General features: G+C 34.7%; 1 long non-coding RNA gene across 1 annotated transcript; it reads left to right on the forward strand.

Moving 5' to 3' along the window:
- Nucleotides 1-334: 334 nt before the first annotated feature.
- LOC121206657 (uncharacterized) lies at nucleotides 335-1,964 on the forward strand. Its single transcript, XR_005901765.1, has 3 exons — nucleotides 335-411; nucleotides 881-969; nucleotides 1,837-1,964. It is a non-coding gene; the product is annotated as an uncharacterized lncRNA (long non-coding RNA).
- The last annotated feature ends 5,910 nt before the right edge of the window (nucleotides 1,965-7,874 follow it).

Raw genomic sequence — 7,874 nt, forward strand, 5'->3', positions numbered from 1 at the left:
GTTTGGATAATTATTTTATTATAATTATGAGATTATATCATGATTATATTAGTGTTTGACAAATTTGACGAGTTAATCTTAACGATTGTGAGCCCAATTGCGAAAAAAGACTAAATCGCATAAAGTGCAAAAGTTATAATTTGATAGCTAAAGGTGTTATTTTATTAAAGAACCAAAATTGGGGGTTTTTAGTGGGAAAATAAGCCCTTAATTGATGGCATAGCCAACCATGAGACATAGAGGAGACAAATTTTAAAAGTAGGTAGAAATTTGGTAGCTATTTTGACCAAAAAGAAACAAAATAGAAAAAGGTTGTCAATTTCTTTTCTTCTCATCTCTTTCCACCGAAATTTTTAGCCATGAAAGGGGGTTTGAAAGCTTAAGTTTTGCAGCAACTTATTCCTCTCACAAGTAAGTGATTTTAATGAGTTTTCTTCAAGATTTTCACTGAGACCCTTGAAGCATGAGCTTTCAAATGAGGGTGATATCTTGCAAAATGGTCAAGAGTTTAGGATTTTTCCATGGATGTAATTCTGATAGATGCTGAGTTTTTATGGAGGAATATGAGTCCTAGTTGTGTTATAAGCAACTTTTGAAAAAGGTGTTAGCTTGAAAACACCTAAAGGAACCATTTTGTATAAGTTGCAAAATAGGTAATAAGTGTATGAAATAGTGTGAATTTGGGTTTTCTATAAGAGTGAAAAGAGTTTAGCTAGGCTTGAAATATGAAGAAATTCGATAAAAATCGATTTTTGAATATAGGGGTAAAATGGTCATTTTGCCAAGCCAAGTGGCAAAATGGTTATTTTACCAAAGATGTTGAAATTATGAATGCCTAATTGTAATTAATGACTAAATGAGTACATTTTTTCTATTATAGATCAATATTTACCAAAACCGAGCCTAGACCGGGGCAAAGCCAAGCAATCCGATTAAGCCGTCTAGTCAAGTACTTTTTTGTAAATCGAGGTAAGTTGTATGTAAATAATACAACTATATTGTTAAATGCATGTATTCGATTGTTATTGATTTTGATATAGCATGAATTTCTAGATTTTGAACTGAGTATGCATATTTGTGATAAGAAAGTAGAAAGATCTAGTGAGAACCCTAAGAAACAAACCGGATGTTCATGCCATAACATTGGGTTATGTGAGAGCCAGTGTAAGACCATGTCTGGGACATGGCATCGGCATTGAGACGAGGGCTAGTGTAAGACGTGCCTGGGACATGCATCAGCCACATTACGATAGCCAGTGTAAGACCATGTCTGGGACATGGCATCGGCGTAAAGATGAGTGCCAGTGTAAGACGTGTCTGGGACATGCATCAGCCTCAATGATGGTAGCCAGTGTAAGACGTGTCTAGGACATGCACCGGCTAAGATGAGTGCCAGTGTAAGACATGTCTGGGACATACGTCAGCACTTATACATGAGCACTAGTGTAAGACCATGTTTGGGACATGGCATCGGCCTCGTTGAAGATAGCCAGTGTAAGACCATGTCTGGGACTTGGTATCGGCAACTTAACCTATGTTTGAGGCTTATAGAATATCCGGTAGTATTCCAAAATGTTCAACTTTAAGAGTTAAGAAAGAGATTTAATAAGGAAAGTATGATAATGTTTTGAGTGTTACAAGTACCTATTTTGGTATACATGTGTAATGATCTCAATTAGAAAATGTGACTTGAGTGGGCAGTAATGAGTAAGTCAAGTTATGCTTACCTTTGAGCTATGAGCATGATGATAAATGGTGAAACTGTTGTTGTATATTTATTTATATGCAACTTACTAAGCTTTATGCTTACTTTCTTTCCTTTCTCTTTTCTTTCAGTACTGCCAAATTTCTCAAGGTTCCCTTGAAGTCAGAGATATCGATCACACTATCAGCCGTAATACTTGGTATAATTGGATTTATATTTTTGATTATGGCATGTATAGGGCTAGACTAGGAAGTTGTATTATTGAGAAATTGTTTATGTATATTGGCTTAAGATAAAAGCCCTTCATTTTGTATTAAGCCTAGATAATGGCTATTATTTATTTTGGTAAATGTATATGATGTGCCTTCTATGATTGAATTGATGTCTTTTGGGATAGAATTAGTATATTGAAATGATCTAGTGTAGGTTGTGCAAAATGGCTTGGAAGATAGCCTAGTTTATCCACACAGGCAAGACACACGGGCGTGTGTCTAGGCCTTGTGTGACACACGGCTCACCCCCATGGGTGTGTGTTATGGCTGTGCGTACCCTACACTTAAACTTTAAAGTCAGTATTGTCCACGGGTATGTCACACGGGCGTGTGCTGTAGCCGCGTCTATAAGTCAGTATTGTCCACGAGTAGGCCACACGGGCATGTGTCATGGCCGTGCCCTAAAGTCAGTGTTGCACACGGGCTAAAGGCATGGGCGTGTCTCAAGTCACACAGGCGTGTGGAACCCTAAGGCATGAACTTTTCCATGTTTTTCTTAAGTTTTCAGTTTAAGCTTAAATCATTTCGAATGTATGTTTTGGGTCTCGTAAGTCCTATTAAGGGACAGATTGAGTATGAAATGAAAAGTTTTAAATTGATCAAAATTTTATGACCCAATTTTACATGCGTATGCTTGAGTTAAGTCTGGTGACACTTACAACCCTGTCCCGACGTCGGATACGGGCGAGAGGTGTTACACAAATATTGAGATGATATTCCAATAAATTAAGTAACTTTCCATGATATCAAATGTGGTTAAATTACCTTAATAATGTAATTTTTTCAAAAAAAAAATAGTTTTTAAAATTATATATTAAAATGAGTTATTGGGGTCATCGAATTATAAAACTTTCCATTCTTTATACTCAAAACTCATCCACTAAAAGCCATAAATTTTTTTCCATCCAAACTATTCAGTTTATTTTCCTCCTAGAAGGAAGAATTTTTTCCCCTTTCAATTTTGGCGGCGCCACCACCACTCCCCATTGGATTTTGGCACTGTTCAAGGTGGATGCTAGTAGCCAATGGTCGCCTTCATCATCTCCTTCAACCTTATTGGTTTGGATCTCGCCAAAGCAAATAAAAAAGCCTTTGAAAAGGTAACTAAAGCCAAAAACTTTGCCTCTTCTGATCTGCTTCGTCAGCCACTGTGGCGACCTCTGGTCGGAGATCAATGCTTCCGTTAGCCTTTTCTTGGCTACCACCGCTTAGTTTTTCTATTTTTATTTTTGCAAAATAATAGAGAGAGATGGTGCCGAATGATCCCAAACAAAGCAGTGGTTTCTTTGCGTCCATAGCTAGCAGTATATCTAATTTTGGTTGCGTCATAACTAAATCAATCAACGGGTACTACGACCCGTCTTTTAATTTTAATTTTATTTAATTCAATTTTCTTGGATGTTTTTTAATTTGAAATTCAATTAGTTGATTCGATCTCCAAGTGGGAATAATTTCTTGTTCAATTTTAAAGTTGGTATTGATTTCATGTTGTTTAAAAGGAATTTGTTGTATCAGATCCGTGATTTTATTTAGAGATGATTAGAAAGTTTAGCTAAAAATGAATTTATTTGAAAGTTTTAAGAAAGGGTTTCTAACTTGATAGGATTTATAGTTATTTTCCTGTTTGAACTATTGGGATATGAAGGGCTTGAAGTTGTTAATCCAAAAGGTGGGACTGAAGATGTCGAAGAAGAAGTAATGAGAGGAAGATGGAAACAGGAAGTAACGTTTAATTTTGGGATCTTCATATTAATTCGAGGAAATGAGGAAGAAAAACATTTAACTTGGTGCCTGGTTCTATCATATGCTTTTGAATCATGATGCTGTAATTTGAAAGATGCAGTGCATGCAAAATCACTAAAGGGTTAAGTGTTAAGTTGCCTTATTATCATTAGCGTTTAAGAGGGTTATATTGTAGTAATGATGATCCTGACATGGTTAAGTAGACCTGCTCATGGCTCAGGCTACCTGGCCCGGCCTGAAGGCTTGTCCGAAATGTGAAGGGTTTGGGCAAAAATGTAGGCCTGAAAAATGGGCTTAGACAAAAAAATAAAGCCCATTTTAAAAATGGGCCAGGCCTCGGGTAAGGTATTTTTGGCCCGAGCCCGGCCTGGCTTGGCCCAAATTCACAAAATGACAAAAAAATCTGCTTTTTTTGTTTTTTAATGTTGTTTTCTTGTTGTTTTCTCCCTATTTTGCTACCATATTACTATTATATTTTTACTATTTTGTTATTATTGTTTGGATATTGTAAAAAACTTATTTTGTTATTAATTTTGTTATTATTTTAAAGGCATTTGTTCATTTTGTTATTATTTTAGAGGTATTTACTTGTTAATTTGTATCTATTTTAGTTGGAAAATATTTATTTTGATTTTTTTAGTATTATATATATTTAAAAATTATATAAAATAATATAAAAAATTAATACGGACGGGCCGGGTTAGGCTCGGGTTTTAGTATTTTTATTTGGGTCGGGCTTGGGTAAAATTTTAGGACCCGGCCTGAGCCCAATGAATAGGCCTAAATTTTTAGTTGAGCCCGACCCGAACCCGGCCCGGCCTGGCCCATGAGCACCTCTAACCACATATATTTTGCTTGGGATAATATTTTCCAATTCACTGGAATATATGATATATTTGCATGTTGCTCGGCATGTGATGCTTATTTTGTGAATTAATAAACCATCAGTTATTTACTTACTAGTAGAATTAGATTGTCAATAAGTTTGTTGATGGTTTAATATAGATTGATTGTTGTTATTTGGCTATTTGTTTGTGTTGTAATTGAATGTTAGTTTCTTATTTGATGTCTTCATTGTTTTCTCAACTAATAATTAATGGATGTATTAATGAAAATTTTTTATTTAGCTTCAATTTATGGTTTTTTTTTGCTATTACTAAAATATTCTTCCTACGTGTTCTTGTTGTTTCTCATCTAACTCATATAAGTAGAAAAGTTACATTGTTATTTTTGCATTTGTTAATGCAATTGAATTTCAGACTAAAAGACCTGATAATGAGGCCTTCAGTTCAGATGATGATGAATGAGGCCTGTTGCATATTATGTGTGTATATATGTATGTTATAGTAGTTGATGAATGCAGTTGTCCTAGAATTTTTTGATATCATGGGAAACAGGTTGTAACGTGTTGGCAATGCATTCATTGAATACAATTACCAAGTGATGTAATGAACAACAAGCTGACAACATGTTGCCAACATGTTAACTACTTTGATTAGGATTTTTTATATAAACTAATAATTAAATTATTTAGTGGTAATTTTGTATTAATATGATTTGTTTATGTTAATTAACTATTCAATTAATATCGTCTCAAACTTGTGCAAACCCAACACATGCAAAGTTTCTCATATTTTGCTAAAATAGCCTTTTCAAAAGTCAAGAAAAAAAGTGTTTGAGTAAATCTTCTCAAATATATTTTTTAACTCAATAATAGAATACAATAGGATGCTTACAAATGAGGGGGAAGGTCTCTATTTATAGTTAGGCTCCCTCAAATCCAATGGTACAGATTGAATTACATCAATGGTTGATATTAATGTCTATCTACAATGTGAGAGTCTTAAAGAATTTAAACTCTATACATCTTTATCTCTTAAGATTTCCAATAATTACCCTCATAACTCTAACTTTATTGAAGTGTTTCAAAGGGCCACCAAGACTTCATGTAGATGAGTTTCTCCATTTGTTCCACGAATTAGGCCAGTTCAAGTGGGTCAAATAAAGCTTTATTTAATCAGTTGACATCTATGGGATGTTATGTGCACAATGGTCATGGGCTTTGATCTACGGCTCGTGACATTCTCCCCCACCCATTCTCGTGATGCCCTTGTCGCTTCCTTGGAATAACATTGGTTTGACTTGTCTTGAAACGGCCTCAATGCCTCAGCTGATTCCTAACTAGTCTCTCTGTCGGGTAGTTCCACCCTTCTGAACATTTTCCTTAGTTTATGTCTCTGTTTTCGCTTAACTCGAACTGTATTTCTCTCTTGTACATCTCAATCGTAAGAGGCTACCACTTTTACTTGCCCCTATTATGGCTTGCCTCAATCGGGATCCCTTTCATCCTCACAAATAGGATTAGGCATGCTCACTTGAACACTAGGTTAATCTTGAGTATTGCTGCTAACTCCTATTGAATTCTAGAGGTACAAAAAATTAGTATAAAACCTGTTGAATTATTAATGGGGCTACCACCTATGAGAGAAGTGAGTTGTGCACTGGATTAGGGTTGAGGAAATTCACTTAGATGATTACTACTTTGTGCTTAGCTTGAATTTCCTTGACAAGATTAATGCTATGTTGGTTCTTTTTTCCTATTGTATATGTATCTTGGATACTCGACAACAACAATGCATTGTGCCGATGAGTCGAGACATGATGGGCGAAACCAATGTATTGTTGGTAATCCAACTAGTTGAGGATGTTTATTGTGGTAAGAACATTGACTTGGTAGATCGAACTGTGATAGATCATTTCTGTTCTATTTTGAATGGTAGCATTCTGCAACCCTAATTCGAGAATAGAGACGGGTAAAGAGTATTACACAACACATATTCAAGGCAACAAGGATAAAACCCAGACTCAGTCACCACTACCTGCTTCAATCTCCACCAAAACCAAATACAAAAGCCTTCCCCTTATTTCCAAAGTAGCTAAATACACATTCGAAGTGCCAACATTCCACACACAGAGAAAATAACCTACACTATTCATCAAACAACTCTTGGACCCTATAACAAAACAACACAAAACCAATCATCTCACTAAACAAAACATCACAAAACATAAATAATCAACACCTCTTAGAGTATATAGCCCACCTGTCGTTAAAAAGTCAATGTTATATAGACGCAACACTAAAAAACAAAATCTCCAATTCAAAAAGCAACAACCAAGAAACTTAATAGTCAAAATTAAACCCGTTCTCTTCAATTCGTATCGACTTTTTGATAACTTCATTCTCATCTCCTATGACTCATAAGTCCAACTTTTTACTGAGCTCTCATGCCTAAGAAACTTCTTTACACAAATTCTTCTTTCGATTTTGAAAATCAGAGTCAAATAGCGAATTTACCTCCTGAAGATATTGGTTTTGCGAAGTTATTGTTACCTTTCCTACCTCTCCCTTTTTTCTTAGTCCCAACCTTTGCAATTCTTTACGCTTCAATCTTATAAAGAGGCTTCACTTTTTCTACAACTAAAACTAATATTTTCTATACTCTTCTCGACTTCATCGTTAATCTTCCCCTTTTAGCATCAATAATATTGGGAATTATCTTCTAGTTACATTAGTAGATTAGATACATTCAATCAAGTAGTATATAAAAAATTATCAATAAAAAATAGGATATTGTTAGCAATAATAAGTTAGAATTGTATAAAAATGAACCATTAAAGCTAGGGTGAGCATTCGATCGAGTCGAGTTGTTAGGATTTTAACCCGATTAAGTAACGAACAAGAAAATAGCAGAATAAATTGAGAAATTGAACACACAAATTTAACGTGGAAAAACCCCTCTAAAGAGGATAAAAAACCACGGGTAAAGATAATTTTACTATAATGGCAAAAGAACGAAGAGTGCAAAAGATGAAGATAAAAACTAAACCCCGAAAACCCAAAAAAAAGAACCCACAAAACGTAAACAAAAAATTCTCTAAATGTGTTATGAGTTCTAATCTCTAATGGGTGTATTTTCTAAGGTTGTAAAAGAGCCTATTTATAGGCAAAATTCATAGATCAAATAATAATAAAATAATCTAAACTAATCAGTGTTTGATTGAAACAAGTAAACAGAGTTTAACTGAAAGACCATTTTTCAAATTTGACTGAAAATAGGAGTCATATTTAACAAATCTCCACCTTGACTCAT

Source organism: Gossypium hirsutum, chromosome A09 (genome assembly GCF_007990345.1).
Source record: "Gossypium hirsutum isolate 1008001.06 chromosome A09, Gossypium_hirsutum_v2.1, whole genome shotgun sequence".
NCBI lineage: Eukaryota > Viridiplantae > Streptophyta > Magnoliopsida > Malvales > Malvaceae > Gossypium > Gossypium hirsutum.